The 16,564-nt window shown below is 42.5% G+C and overlaps 1 pseudogene; it reads right to left on the bottom strand.

Annotated features, from left to right (window-relative positions):
- Window positions 1-9,201: 9,201 nt before the first annotated feature.
- LOC111823500 lies at window positions 9,202-9,284 on the bottom strand (annotated as a pseudogene).
- Window positions 9,285-16,564: the final 7,280 nt, after the last annotated feature.

Raw genomic sequence — 16,564 nt, 5'->3', positions numbered from 1 at the left:
AGATGGTTTACATATATGATCTCTAGTCTATTGAGATTAAGTAGATAGCATCATTACTGTTCATTTGTTACAGATGAGGAAACTGAGATGGAGAAATGATAAAACTTGCCCAAGACCACACACCAAGTACATAGAACTAGAAATAAAACTAGATCCATCTGGTTACAGAGCCTGGGCTCTTTTCACTATACCATACTGCTCTTTGCTTCCAGAGGGAATATAAATTTGGTAAAGTAGTCAGAAGTACTGACTTATTTAGTATCCGGCCTCATATAATCCCATGACCACATCTGAAACCAAAAATTGTTATCCGAGACCTGATATCTGTGATATGTTTGGACAACTGGACAGACTATTTTGGATGGGAATCCAAAATCTCATATTGTGGGTTGTATATTTCCTCGCATATCCTCACCCCTCAACCGTAAAGCCACAGGACTTTCTCGAAGGCGCCGGGGAGGCTGTGCAGCTGGGATGGGATGGAAGCTACAGGCATGAACAGAAGTGGCCTCTGCTCCACAGTTGAAACCACTGGGCCTTCAGAGCTCATGGGCTTCCAAAGGGAAGCGGCCTTCACAGCATGAGGGTCCTATGTCCATCTTAAGCACACCACAGTACTGTTGCTACAAACAGGACCTTTCTGAAGGGTGTGGTGACTCTCACCACCAGGGGGACAGTAGTGAAGTTGTTGGTGCAGATTCAAGAACTCTGGGAACGTGGTTGCAGGCCACATTCATTCGTTCATTCATTCAAAGTCAACTATGCATTGGGCAGTGGGTATCTCAAAGCAAGTTGGAGGCAGCCTTACCCTTGAAGAGCCCACATCTAGGGAGATAGAGGGAGATACTGGTAGAGCTGAGATCCAGGGTTTCTAGATAAAGCAGCACGGGAGGAGCTGGGTGAAGGAGAGACTCATTCTTGTTGGGGCTTCTGAAAGTCAAAGTCATTGAGCAAGGCTAGCTTGGAGATAGGAACAGAAGAACTGAATTTTGATAAGGCCTATTTCTGTGGCCTTCAAAATCATATCGCAATTAACAATACTCGTTCATCTACACGCATTGATTGAAGAGAACTATGACTAAGAAATATGATACAGTCTTGGGCTCAAGTAATTGTGATCTAGTAGGCTTCTGTTACACTCCCTAAAATAATGCCTTGGGAATTAAGTAGAGGGCCCAGAAAAGCCGACTTCCAGAGCCATTCCTTGACTACCTTATAAAGGTGTCTTGGATTCATCCCTTCACCCTTTCTTCTCTGTGGGGCATCCCCTCTGCCCACCCTCACTAGCCACATTGCCCTCTTACTGCACCTTTTCTTCACAATGTGCCCTTCCCTGTTCCCAGGCTGCACAGAGAAGCCTGCTCTCAAGAGTGAGCACTGCTGAGAGAGAGGTACAATGTGTGATGGGAAACAGACAGCCAGGGGATTCTTGGGACCCCAATGCCTTGGGGAGACAGGGAATCATTTTCTAATAGAATGATGTCTGAAACAGTGACAGGAGCTGTAGGAGAGATCTGGTGGCAAGTTCCTACTTAGTGCTCCCCCCAAACACACAACACCGGAAGGGACCATCCTACTTTTCCCTGAGTTAGTTGGGCTTTGATCTGAGTCTGGAAGAAAATCCTGCTCTCCAGCTTCTCTTTGGGATCTTACCGTCCCCCGAACAAGTGTCCTTTTTTAAAGGTGAGAAATGGAAGAAAGAAAATCTTGAGGTTAGAGGATAAACAAGCCTGCATTCTTGTGGGTGAAAAAGCATATAAAAAACTCACTTCCCCAGAAGGAGAGATCTTTGAAATGAGTTCTGAATGTAGCATTTTAGGATGAAATTCCCACAAATTCTGCAGGCATTGCTTTTCGTCTTGTCTTCTGGAATTCAGAGTTGCTGCTAAGAAGGGAGATACCTATCCAGTGCCCAATAAAATAGTTCCCAAGAACTGTTTTCTTAGAAACTTTTTGCCCGATCTTCTAAAATTTCAAAATATTCTTGGGTAGTCATATTTCTTATTGGACTCTTAGTGGCATTTCAATCTGGATACTCAGTACTTGGACATTTCCTCATATTATCTTTTTGCTAATTTTATATTTATATATTTTTTCTGTTCTCTTTGAAACTGCTATTAGTTGGATGATGCGCTTCCTGAATGAATTTTCTCTTTATCTTATGTTTTACGCCCTCTTTTCTGTCTATCTTTTGGATTTTCTTCTGCAAGAATTTCTTCATTTTATTGTCCTACTCTTCTATTGAATATTCTTCTGTTTCTGCTGATATATATACATATATGTGTGTATGTATATATATATATGTATATATATAATTTTAAGGAATTTTTCTTGATCTTTGAATATTTCTTCTTATATAGTATCTTGTTTTTTGTCTCATGAGCACAATATTTTTTATCTCTCTTAGTTATTAATAATAGGGTTTTTTTGAGGTTTTTGTTTTATTTTGTTGCTCCCTGCATTCCTATATTTCTGGAATTCAGGCTTCAGATTGAATTCAGGTCTTCTCCATGTACCTTTGTTTTGGGCCTGGGATAAGGTTCAATGATTATTTAAAACATGTTCTCATGTAATATCAAGGGAACACAAAAGACCAGGCCCTAGGAGCACTTTTAAGGCATCTGCTCACATCACATCTTCTCATACCCCATTGGCCAAAGCAAGTGACATGGCCAAACCCAAAGTCAGGTGAGCAGGGAAATAATATCTGGTAGATACTATTTAGACTATGACTGTGAAATTTTAGGACATCAGGCAAAAAGAGAAGATAGGATCTTAATGATAACAGATACACACACGTACACACACACACACTAACATGTAAGCACAAGTCATAAAGCATGCATATTTATACGCCTTTAGCTTTAAGGATTAAATGTGTTTGGTTTGGCAGATATGGGCCATAAGAATTGCTTATTTGGTTTATAAAAGGACAAGAAAGAGGAATAACTTCTGCATTTTAATTTTCATGGTGGTCATGGTAAAGGTTATTATCTTATCAAAGTTCAGAAAATGGGGCCCCTTCTCTTTGTTTATCAAGGATTCCAGGACACCATTTGTTTTCCAAAAACAATCTCTCTTCATTTGGGTTCTGATCTATTATATCTTCATATTCATATTCATTGAATTGACCAAAGAGTCATTTCCATTACTTGAGCAGTAATATTTTTCCTTCAACCAATGCAAATTGGAGCCAATGAACACACTCTTTTATGGGAAGAAACCTACTAGGGCTCATGTAGGTGGCATGGTGGGTGAATACCCAGCCAGCTGCTTGCCCTTGGAGGTCTTGTTGGAAAGCTTGGCTCAGCTTCCGAGTGGAAACATGTCTAGTGGTCTCATCCTCTTCTCAACATCTGTTCGCTTCACTAAAACCACTGCAGGTCTTGGCACCGTGTCCTGGCTTGTCGGGCGAGGCCCCCGGAGTGGTAGGCGATATATTCTGTACGTTAGGAGTGAGGCATTGGGGAAGAGTTTATAGTATCTGTCCACATTGATTTCTCACAAGAGCATCTGAAGGCCCACCTCTTTCATGTTGTGAGCTCTTGATGGAGATAGAGCATGCTGTCTCAGAGTATAGATTTCAGAATGAGATGGCTTGCAACTTTGGACTCTACCTAAGATGTGTGAAACTTAGGCAAAACATACATACACACGCACTCGGTGGGATAAAGGAACATACCAGAGTTTATGAGCATTGGGATTGAATTCTGGGAAACCTTGTTCTTTGGCATCTGCCAATACGCCCTCTGGAATGTCTGGTGTGCCCACAATGTCTCCCACCAGCCATGCTTCCCTGTTTTCCACAGTCACTAGTGTAATTTCAGCCCTTGTCACTTCACACCTGTATTATAAAGACAGCTTAGTCCCTTGTCTCTCTGGCTCCAGTCTTCTCCAGTTCTTTGATTGATGGAAGAAGACTCCAAGACACGGCTCTTAACACATCCCTCTCTCCTCTGCCTTTGCTGAAGAACTCCGCCACTTCTTCACTCACAAGAAGGTGTTGTCCCTGCATCATTTCACCAGGCCCTTGGGGGGAGAGGGGACCCCAAGAATGTCTCCTAGTTAGGATCACCTGGGATATATTAAGACAGGCAGTTGTCTATCTCCCTTCTATTGATGGGACTATGGGAGCCACATTTAAAAAAATCTTTTCTTGCCTAGTCGCCATGGCTTAATGGTTGAGTGTCGACCTATGAACCAAGAGGTCATAGTTTGATTTCCCATCAGGGCACATGCCTGGGTTGTGGGCTGGATCCCCTGTGTAGGTTGTGCAGAATTGATGTTTCTATCTCTCTCTCCCTCTCCCTTCTTCTCAGAAGTCAATAAAAATATCTTAAAAATATTTTCTTGAAGTCTTATGTATAGATAGAAATGTGACAACTAGGATATTTTCACCTTGCATCCAGCACCCAATCAAGAAATAGAAAGCTAACAGCAAAAAAGGTAGCCACTATGCTCACTTCTAAAAGAAATCTCTGTATTTTTTTTAAAGCTTTCCAGGTTATAAGCTTGTTTTTTGGGGGCAACTCATTGTTTCATGAGAGTTAACAAGGAATAGTTTGTGGCGTTGAGGTTATTTCCAGATTCTTTTTTTATGTGCATATGGTTTTTGCCCAACCAAATAGTAGGCTTTAAAGATCAAGGATTTCTTTCATTTATTTCACATTCATTCCATTACTCTCTTCTGCGATATACCATTAAAATTGTTTTTGCCTTTGTTGACTTATTTGAGACAGACTTACTGTGATTATTATACATTGGTTCTAAATACAGTATGTATACATCTATTCTTAGGCATATTGGATACCTGATACATCTTTAACAAATTGACTTATTTTGTCTTTTTCCCTCTGTATCTCAGTAAATGGATAAAGAAGGGACTCACTCATGGCTGTGAGTTCGAGGCAGTCAGGTCTCAGTTCAGGGACCCCTAAATCCAAGGCTGAGCCTCCTGCACTGGGTTCTGCGCCCCACAATTTGAGGCTTCATTAGCATTTCTTAGAAATAGTTTTAAAAAGTGGAAATGACATCTAATACAGGGCTAGGCACATGGTATACAACCCATACACATTTACTGAATGGAGTAAATTTGAGAGAACTCATTGAAATAATGCTAACACATTATCTCTGATTGAAAAAAAAACCACACACAGCTCCTTGCATGATGTTTTAGTGACCGAAAGGTATGAGCTGATCATATTATTGCTTCCAGTGATAACTACCCTTTGCCACCTACCTGGTCTTCAACTCGATTGGCTATTGTTGTGCGTTCACGTGATGAAAACAATTTGTTCTTTCTGGGGTCTTAGGAAGGTGGTCACTTCCTCTCTGAGACATCATAACTCTGCAGTCAGGAACTGGGCATGAAACGGATAAATGTTGGCTCAAAACTAGAGGTCATGTTTTTAGCAATCTCCGTCATGTTGGCACAAATAAGACCCCCCCCCCCAAAAAAAATCCTGGTGGCAGGCACCTTTTTATATCATACAGAGAGATCGGGTGTTTACAAGAGCCACGGACAGGAGATGGTCCCTGTAAAAAGGAACTTAAGAAGCCACCGTGAGGCAATAGAAGATGAGTGATGAGTGACTCGTTGGTCCAGGGCACAGAAACTGGAAACATCAGCTCTGGCTGGAGAGGGCCAGGCAGCTCCCTGGGGAAGATGATCCTTGAAATGGATCTGGAAGGATGGTGATGCATTCCACAGGTGGTGATGGGGGAGAATACGACGACGGGGGTGAGAAAGTGCAGGGCAGTTTTGATGGCGAGCTTGGCTGGAGCAGAAGATTCAGACGGGGCCTTCAAGGTAGAGAAATCTGACGAGGTAGCTGGGTTGCAGACTGTGTGAATTCTGGGCCAAAAGTTAGGAAGTTTTTGCAGCGGCCACGTGTGAAATAGAAAAGCTATGACTTAAGGTGCAGTAGTGAACATCGAAGGAAGTTTACTAATCTTAGACGAACTGATTTGGAAAAATTCCATCAACTTGGTGATTGCATTGTAGGCGGTGAGGATTTTTTTTTTAAATATATTTTATTGATTTTTTACAGAGAGGAAGGGAGAAGGATAGAGAGCTAGAAACATCAATGAGAGAGGAACATCGATCAGCCGCCTCCTGCACACCCCCCACCGGGGATGTGCCTGCAACCAAGGCACATGCCCTTGACCGGAATCGAACCCGGGACCCCTCAGTCTGCAGGCCGACGCTCTATCCACTGAGTCAAACAGGTCAGGGCGGCGGTGATTTTGAGAGAGGATTTTGAGATATTGAAGAGGCCCAGGTTTTGAGCCTCGGTGCCATGCACAGAAACCCTCCATGTTTTCCTGTTACAGCCATGCTTCTGGAGACCGTAGTCTATGTTTACTGTCTTCCCTTTCATCTCAAATCACTGCTCCATCTGCTGGCATCTGCCCTCTCTATCTCATTTAACTCGGCTTCCAGCCTGCCAGATCTAACGGGCACGGTTCTGTCTTCAAGCATTGATCTCTTTACTCTCTGCCCCACTGATTTTTAGGGTTCCTTTTCAGCATGAAAAACACTGCAAACCCCCTCCCCCCAAAAAAATCAGCAAAGGAATCAAAGGTCTTTAGCATAACAGAGCCAAGCACAGTGCCTAAAGCAGGGGTCCTCAGACTTTTTAAACAGGGGGCCAGTTCACTGTCCCTTAGACCGTTGGAGGGCCGGACTATAGTTTAAAAAAAACTATGAACAAATTCCTATGCACACTGCACATATCTTATTTTGAAGTAAAAAAACAAAATGGGAACAAATACAATATTTGTATTTGCATGTGGCCCGCGGGCCATAGTTTGAGGACCCCTGGCCTAAAGGGCAGGATGCAAACTGTCTTCTCTTGAATGCATGAGTGCAAGGTCTTTTGTTTCTTTATAAGAAAACTGGAGGACGGTGAGTATAACCCCGAGTTTGCAGGTATGACAATGTCTAATTAATGAATTGCCCTAAAGAGACACCAGAATGTATGAGGTGCTAAAACACATTGTGCAAGCAGAGATTACATTGGACCGAGTGATTTATTAGACGAGCCCAGCAAGTGATATCACTGGCTCAGGGGAGTAGCCCTGGACTGGTTTATAAGATCACTGAACTTGGAGCGATCGCGTTGTAGATATTTATTGTTGTTTTAACTGCAGGAACCCAGCGTAGCTTCTAGGTTTCCAAACTCTGGAATGTGACGTTTTATGAGGCCCGCAACTCCAGGGAAAGCGATGGAAGATAGTAAACTATCATGGCTAACGGAGGGAGAGTAAATAGATGTTCCCGCCGTTGGTTTTATTGAGCTGCCCTTTTGTATACACATTCGAGCCCATGTTTATTATTTCCCTTAATGACTGCTGTATCGCATTCTCAGTTTGCAAGTTAAAACACTCTCCCCCCCCCCCCCCCCCCCGCGGCCACATGAAGCTCACGTGGGACTTCAGGCCCAGCTGCAGTCTCTCTGTCTGTTACTGTGGCTTCCAAAAGCAATAAAGATTTCACAGTGAAGTTCAGGTTGGAGATCTTAGTGTTGCCCGAAGTGGCAGAAAATCAATCTCTCTCTCTGTCTCTCTCTCTTTCTCTCTTTTTTTTTTTTAAAAATATATTTTATTGATTTTTTACAGAGAGGAAGGGAGAGGGACAGAGAGCCAGAAACATCAATGAGAGAGAAACATTGATCAGCTGCCTCCTGCACACCCCCCACTGGGGATGTGCCCGCAACCAAGGTACATGCCCTTGACCGGAATCGAACCCAGGATCCTTGAGTCCGCAGGCCGACGCTCTATCCACTGAGCCAAACCGGTTCTGGCATGTCTCTCTCTCTTAAAATAAACAGAGACATGCTGATCAGAGGAGATAAACTTGTATCTGGTTGCTCTAATAAAGAAGCAACTCCAGGAGCCACTGGGCAGAGGACAAGCCCACCAAGAAGACCATCTTGGGAACTGTCTGAGAAATACGTTTCCTCTATACAAATTGGTGGACTTCAGCCTCCAGCCCGGGTTTTGGAGCCTTGATTTCGGAGTATGAGGTTTTCTTTTCATTTACCTCGAGGGGATGTCATGACCTCCTCAGGTTCAAGTGTATTTACAAATCACCTCATTTTTCAGATGAATATAGGCCTCGTGGAAGGTTTACTGTTTTTCTTTCTGGCATATGTGAAAAGCGGTCCGAGAAAATGCACCAGAATTCAGCCCCTGGGCAGAGAGTAGGGGATGGATGAAACCTCTTTGTTTACAGTCAGCAGGGAATGGTAACGGGGTACAATATGGTATGATTAACTGTTATCTCCATGCTGTATGCTAGATGTCCAGACTTCACTCATTCTGCATCACCGGCTCAAAATGAATAAAGTTTGATCAAAAGGAATCAAAATGAACGTTTCTCCATTTCTTTCCCCATCACCCAGTCCTTGGTAACCACCATTGTGGTACCAAGTAGATTACGCAATATGTGCCTTATCTGTGTCTGGTTTATTTCACATAGAATAGGTCCTTCAGGTTCATCCATGTTATCACAAATGGCAGAATATACTTTTTTTAAAAAAATATATTTTATTGATTTTTTACAGAGAGGAAGGGAGAGAGAGATAGAGAGTTAGAAATATCGATGAGAGAGAAACATCGACCAGCTGCCTCCTGCACATCTCCTACTGGGGATGTGCCCGCAGCCCAGGTACATGCCCTTGACCAGAATCGAACCTGGGACCCTTCAGTCCGCAGGCCGACGCTCTATCCACTGAGCCAAACCGGTTTCGGCAGCAGAATATACTTTTTAAAGGCTGAATAATATTCCAGTATATTTATAGTTATAGTTATAGTTATATATGTATTTATATGTATGCATATATCATATTTTCTTCATTTCCTTTGGCTTTATCCACAGTAGTGAGATTGCTAGGTCATGTGGTAATCCTATTGTTTATGTTTTGAGAAACCTACATACTGCTTTTCATGATGGCTATACCAATTTACATTCCCACCAACACTGTACAAGAGTTCCCTTTTCTTCACATCCTTGCCAATACTTACCTTTTATCTTTTAGCAGGTGTGAGGTGATGGCTCATTGTGCTTTCATTTGCATTCTCTTGATTAGTGACATTAAGCATCTTTTCATGTACTTGTTGGCCATTTGTATGTCTTCGTTTGAAAAATGTTTACTCAGGTCCTTTGCCCATTTTATTATTATTATTATTATTTTTAAAATATGTCAGTAGTGGAACGATCCACCCCTTTTACTTGCAAGGTGTGAACAGAAAGCTACTATATTTCTCTAGGATATTGCCCATTTTTTAATTGGGTTGTTTGTTTTCTTGCTATTGAGCTGTTTGAGTTCCTTATGTACCTCTTTTGGATTTTAACCTCTTAGCAGAGATGTGATTGGCAAAGATGTCCTCCCATTCTGCAGGTTGTCTCTTCACTCTGTTGACGGTTTCCTTTGAGTTCGATACAGTTCCATTTGTCTATTTTTGCTTTTGTTGCCTGTGCTTTTGGGGGTCAGAGCCAAAAAATCCTCACCCAGACCAATGACAAGAAGTTTTTCCTAGTAGTCTTACAGTTTCAGGTTTTATACTTAAGTCTTCAATCCATTTTGATCTGATTTTGTATATGGTATGAGATAAGGGTCCAGTTTCATTCTTCCGCACATGAAGATCTGGTTTTACTCAGACCGTTTATTTATTTTTATTTATTTATTTTTTTAATCCTCACTGGATAATTTTTTTTCCCATTAATTTTTAGAAAGAGTGGATGGAGAGAGTAGAAGGGAAAGATGAAGGAAGGGAGGGAGGGATAGAGAGAGAGAAACATCAACGTGAGAGACACATCAATTGGCTGCCTCCTGCATGCGCCCTACCAGGGCTGGGGATTGAACCATGCCCTTGACCCGGGAATTGGACCCAGGACCCTTCAGTCCTTAGGCTGATACTCCAACCACGGAGTAAAACCGACCAGGGCTACTCCATGTACTAAAGAGAGTATCTTTTTCCCACTGTGTGTTCTTGGCAAGCAGGCACACAGTTTATGAAAGTTCTTGTCCCGCTGGTTTCATGATTTCTCAAAGTAAAATCTCAAACATTATAGACTTTTAAGAGAGGAAGTAGTTTCAATACTAAGACGTCACTATTAAAAAAATTAGAGCTTACTAGTGTGCTGGGGAACATGAGACATTTGAATAGAGCTGAGTGCTCTAATGGAAAGTCAGAATAGTCTAGAAATTTCTTGGGATTCAGTGAACACTCCATAAATGATTATTAAAAGCATAACAGACCCTACCAGGCATCAGGATTGGCCATCAGGTTTATCACTGGGTTGTGTATGAGATGAGAAAACGCTAAGATTCTGTGCCTTATTTTTTTAATTCAAGTAACAAATTAACTAGTGGCTGGAGCTGGTTGAGTAGTGTAGAGAGAACAACTGGCTGTCTATCTTAGTTATGTAGCAAATACTCTTTTTGGGGTCATTAACAAGGGTTGCTCTATGGTGGAAAACAGTTATGGAGCAATTTGTAATTTTAACAGTGTTTTCCCAATCCTGGTCTTATTCGTTCCTTACAGCGACCCTAGTAAATCATAGACTGTATTAGCTTGGCTTTAGAATCAAGCAGCACGAGGGAGGAACCGTAGCTCCAACCATGATTGGTTATGTGGCGTGGCACAGATTACTTAAATTTCCTGAACTTCTGTTCTTTTTCTCTATAAACTAAGATAATCATATTTTACTGTGTTCGAGCACTCTAGAAATTAGTTAATGATAAATGCTTAGCAACATTGCGGGTGTCCAGCTTACTGGGGACAGTTATTGTCGTTATTGTTCTTGACATCACTGGGGAGGGGTCAGTGATCCCGGGTTTATAGACCTGGAGGCCCACATTGTTGAAGTGACTGCTGCTCTGTCTCAGGCGCACACAGTTGCACCCTGAGCTCCAAGAGGCAGCAGCTGAAGAGGGAGAACCTGGGCCCTGGCAATCTCATGTGCCACCTCGATGGTGGCATGGCTGACTTTTTGGATAGACGGTCTCATCGCGATGCTAAGACCTCAAAAGACCTTGGGCTTCTTTTTTAACTCATGTTGCTGCCCAGAAATATTATAGAACCCCTTGATATGATCACTTTGAATTTTCTTATTATTTCAGACACAATAAAAAATTCTAGTAGCTGCTGAAACCGGTTTGGCTCAGTGGATAGAGCGTCGGCCTGCGGACTGAAAGGTCCCAGGTTCGATTCCGGTCAAGGGCATGTACCTGGGTTGTGGGCACATCCCCAGTAGGAGATGTGCAGGAGGCAGCTGATGGATGTTTCTCTCTCATCGATGTTTCTAACTCTCTATCTCTCTCCCTTCCTCTCTGTAAAAAAATCAATAAAATATATTTAAAAAAAAAATTCTAGTAGCAGATTATTAGACGATGATCAATAATGTCTGCTTTGTGATCATTGTATTAAACGCTAGCCTGCTGTGCAGTGAGGACGGCGGGGGTTGGAACTAGTTAGTTATTGCCCTGGGATTAACTATCCAATCATCTGAAAACTGAGTAACTATCATGTGGCAAGCGATTTATTTTTCTTTGCGAAAAAAAGTTTATGTGACTCGAACATTCTCTGAGATCAAATTTTAGGACTCTTAAGAACCTAGAAAAGGTGATAAATATTTGTGGTTCTTGACTTATTCCCCAGGAGGAGAAAGCCTTTTTACAATCACAGCTGAAATGGAGAGGAGTGGTATATCGTTTCCATCATATAAGCCATTGGTTTGGACCCACTAACATTTTAGGCTGCTGCCCTGGATCCCTAAGTTCAAACGAAGCCTGGTTTTGTCCACCCACTTAGAGGAAAACGTAGGAAATGAGAATCTAATAGTTCCTGAATTTTGCCTCAGGGAGCTCACATTTTTACTTTAGAGCAGCTTGTCTTGAAAAGTCAGTGAGTGGGGTAGTCCTCCTCTGATGTTTGCCTATTTTCCTAAGAAATGTATCGTTAGTGACGGTAAAAATATATTCCGTTTATTAATTCATTTGGTCATATAACAAAAATTTCTTAAAGTGCCTACTATGCAGTGGGGTGCCAGTAAGCCTACTCTTTGGAACAAACAGCCTTGATGTTCAGTATTTGGTGATTTCTGGGGCTGATTTCAGCTCTCAATGTAATATCACTGATCACAGAGTTGGAAAGAGGCGAGGGAGCAGGATTGGTTCTGCCAAGCTGGTCTGAGCCAGCTCCAGCCCAATCTTTACCCTATGTGTCACATACCTTAGAGATACATACAAACATACATACATACATATTCCTGTGAGAGTGCGTGCGTGTGTGTGTGTGTGTGTGTGTGTGTGTTGTGTGTGTGTTAGTACCAGATGACAATGGAAAAATTCAGCTAAATATCAGAAAGAGAGAAGGTGGTTTGATTTATTTTTTATTCAGGTGATAAATTGGAGTTCTAATCAATTAGAGTGTGAATGAAAACTGGATGTTTTAAATTAGTTCTATACACTGTCTCCCTTTCCATGATCAATACAGATTGCTCTATGGTTTAAACTAGATCAATAGAAATAGAACTAGTTCATAATTTTCAGCCGTATTTGAAAAGAAGATGGAAATGGAATTATATGTTTTATTTCTTGGACACAAGCCATTGAACAGTGTGTATCTATGGTATGGGTTCAGTTAGAACTGTTATGGTGGTGGGAGGAGTGTCATTACATTATTACAGGTATATTCTTCATCTCCGTTGGTCAGAGTGGTCTACTAAAGTTAAAGCTCTGGCCCTAGCTAGTTTGGCTTAGTGGAAAGAGCCAGTCCTGCAGACTGAGGGTCCTGTGTTCAATTCCGGTCAAGGGCACATGCCCATGTTGTGGGCTCGATCCCCAGTGTGGGCATGCAGGAGGCAGCCAATCAGTAATTCTCTCTCGTCATTGATGTTTCTATCTCTCTCTCCCTCTCCCTTCCTGTCTGAAAAAACAACAACCCACCATATTTTAAAAAAGAAAGAATGGAAAAATTTAAAACTTTACTCATATGATAGACAAAAAGTGGTATATCATTTTAATTTGCTTAAGAGTGCTAGTGAGGTTGAACTTTTTGGAATGTTATTTGTTCATTTGCATTTCCTTTTCTATGAATTATCTGCTCATATCCTTTGCCTATTTATTTTTGTAATTTAAATTTCATTTTTTCAATTACAGTTTATATTCAATATTATTTTGTATTAGTTTCATGTGTACAGCATACATACGTTAAGCTTACATATGACTTGGGGAAGCATTGTCTGAGTAATACCCCTTTAATATCAATGACAGCAAAATTATTTATCTTACAAGTCAAAGCAAAAGGATACCCAAAAGTTGAGGTGTTAGAAGGGCCATAGAAGACCATGGAAGTGCATGGACAAACTAAACTTGGGTCAAGGCTTACTGACAAATTTATTAGCTGTAACATCTTGACCAAGTCCCTTAAGATTTCTGGACAGATCCCTCATCTGTAAAATGGGAATGACACCTTCCCCTGCTTACCTCGTAGAGTTGTTGTGAGGATGAAGGAAGAGATCGATGATCAATGCCTTTTAGGACATTGAAAACACATATATATTTTTGATCCCTATAAAGTTCAATATTCCTCTCTGATGAACACACCCTGAAAAATACAACTGATTTTCATTTCCTTCAACCGGAAATCTATAAACCATGTTCACCATCTACCTAGTCCTTTAAAAATCAAATTGGCCAATATTTTCCCTTTCCCCACTACAGATGCAGGTCAATTACAATGACCAAAACGTTTTCATGCTGCAAAGAATGCCTTTGTATTTTAGAAGCAGGAGGCCTGTCAAGCAAATTGCTCTTGGCAGGAAAGCAGATCATATATCTTGAGCTTATCTACCTCCGGGAGGCAGTGGCCAACCCTGATCTCCCTTGGATCCGCGCACGGAGCTGTGGCAGAGCCTCTGTGCCGTCTGGGCTGGGGCCGCCTGGCCCCAGGCATCTGAGGAGCCCTCCCTCCCTCCCAGCCTGTGGTTTAGGAAGCTCAGCCTCTTCCCCTCCAGCGATGACTTTTCTGCTGTCATTTCCAAACTACCTACTACTGTTTATTTGGAATCTAAACATCTGGGAAGCTTTAAGAGACCAAATTTGTCGAGGGCACAGTCTGCACTCTAATTTTCTGTGCGCGAGACGCATGGCAAGTAAACATGTTGATAGCGGGATTTATTAAAATGTAGCTTCTGCAATATCATCTGGGGTTGGGGAGACTTAGTTCAATCTCCCATGGCACCATTTGTGATGGAATTTTAGGTCTGGAAGAGACAGAATGATCGCCAGCTTAACCCTTTCATTTTGCAAAGAAGGGGCCCAATTCAGAGAGATGGTGGCTTGTGGCAGGGCTGGGAGCAGAAAGGAATAGCTTCTTACTAGTAGATTCTCTCCAATGACTGGTACTGCGCCATTCTGAAGGTGACACGCGAGCCACATGCGACTCTTTGGCCCCCTGAGTGTGGCTCTTCCACAAAATACCACGTGCGGGCGCGCACCTTCAGTGCGATTGAAACTTTGTGGCCCATGCGCAGAAGTCGGTTTTCGGCCTGGGCGAGTCTATTTTGAAGAAGTGGCGTTAGAAGAAGTGGGGGTATGTTCGCTGAGGTCGACCCCTCAGATTGAGGACGTTTTTAGCAAAGGCCAGCTTAGGAGTACCCTAATTAAGTTAATAACAATGTACCTACCTATATAGTTTAAGTTTAAAAAATTTGGCTCTCCAAAGAAATTTCAATCATTGTACTGTTGATATTTGGCTCTGTTGACTAATGAGTTTGTCGACCACTGTACTAGTAGATTCTCTCCAATGACTGGTACTACGCCATTCTGAATGTGACACTAATGCAGTGCAAAGAGTTAAAGAGTGTGCTTTAGCCCTAGCTGGTTTGGCTCAGTGAATAGAGTGTCGGCCTGTGGACTGAAGGGTCCCCGGTTTGATTCCCGTCAAGGGCACATGCCTGGGTTGCAGGCTCGATCCCCAGTGGGGGGTGTGCAGGAGGCAGCCAACCAGTGATTCTCATTATTGACGTTTCCATCTCTCTATCCCTCTCTTTCCTCTCTGAAATCAATAAAAATATATTTAAAAATAGATAATAATAAAAGCGTAATACCAATATGCTAATTAGACTGGACAGCCAAACGACCTTCCAGATGTCCTTTCGGACGACCTTCCAGATGAAGCTGGGGCCGCGAGGGCCGAGCCCCTTGCATGAATTTCGTGCGTCGGGCCTCTAGTAAATAAATAAAGAGTGTGCTTGACAATCCAGGAAAAGGCAGAGCCAGGGACAGTCTCCTAAAAACAACTGGCTCATCAAGTGCTCAAACCCAGTCTGCTAAACATCTGAAAGGAGTGGGACCATTGGGAACGCCAGGTTTGTACCTTGAAGAGTCTCTTCTTGGATAGTTTCTTTCTCACTTATTGGAAAATATTTAATAGGAATAAATGTTTTTACTTTGGCCGATAGTGGGAAATACTGGATCTGATCAGAACTTGAGTTTCAAAAATATAAATAACCAGCCCTGTCCTGGTGGCTCAGGTAGTTGAAGTGTCGTCCCCTCTACTAAAAGGTTGCGGGTTCGATGATCCCCAGTTGGAGCACGTATGGGAGGCAACTGATCCATGTTTCTCTTTCACATCGATGTTTCTCTCTCTCTTTCTCTGCCCCCTTCATCTCTCTCTAAAAATCAATTAAAAACAAACAGAAATATATATATACACACACACACACACACACACACACATACACATACACACACACACACACACACACACACACACACAGATTTTACCATCTTGTAGCCAGTCTCACCAGTTCTGTAGAGTGGTTGTCATTAAACTTGGGGACAAAGAAGATCTACCTGTCCATATCCCTTTGGCTGGTTTCTGGATTCTTCTTAACCTGCCCCCATCTGACTTAGCAACTTGCAGGTAGTATCTACTTGTCCCTAATAGCAAGCCTGCTTTCAGGGGATTCAATTCCAATTTTGCGAAGTCTTCCAAATCTTGCGAATTTTGGTCTCCAAGTCTTGTTCATGCCCTTCCTTCCCTTGGAATATCCAATGTCTTCTCACAGGCAGCGTTAGTCAGCTCCGGCCTCTCCCGGCCCTCAACTTCAGGGCCCTCCCTCCATGTCCCACATTTCATGCCTTCTGTCCTTGTCTCTCCCAATTCAGTTTGAACCTTGGAAGGCTAGGAAATGCAGAATCTTCCTCGTGAGTAGCCGGAAGACCAGTAGGCTACTGTAAGTGGCATGAGCGAATTGAAAAGGAGAAATGCAGTTGAATGTGGGGAAGAGAGAGGGGCAGGTTGAGTGGCTGCTACTGCTTCCTGTCCCAGAGCTTGTGGCAGTCAGGCCTGGAGCAGCCCTCTCCATATTGATTCTTGAATTCTCATTACCTCAAGTTCAATGACAGCCCAGGGGGCTTCTCATTCCCAAATTTCTCTGGCTTATTTCACGGTCTCTTTCCTCTGAATGACCCTGTTTTTTCTTTGCCTCATGGCAACAATTATTGGCTATATATATTGTCCCTCTCGCCTCAAATAGTTTCAGGTG

Source organism: Myotis lucifugus, unplaced genomic scaffold, assembly GCF_000147115.1.
Source record: "Myotis lucifugus unplaced genomic scaffold, Myoluc2.0 scaffold_514, whole genome shotgun sequence".
Taxonomy (NCBI): domain Eukaryota; kingdom Metazoa; phylum Chordata; class Mammalia; order Chiroptera; family Vespertilionidae; genus Myotis; species Myotis lucifugus.
The sequence above is the reverse complement of the archived record's forward strand: the minus strand, read 5'-3'. Positions and strand labels throughout refer to the sequence as shown.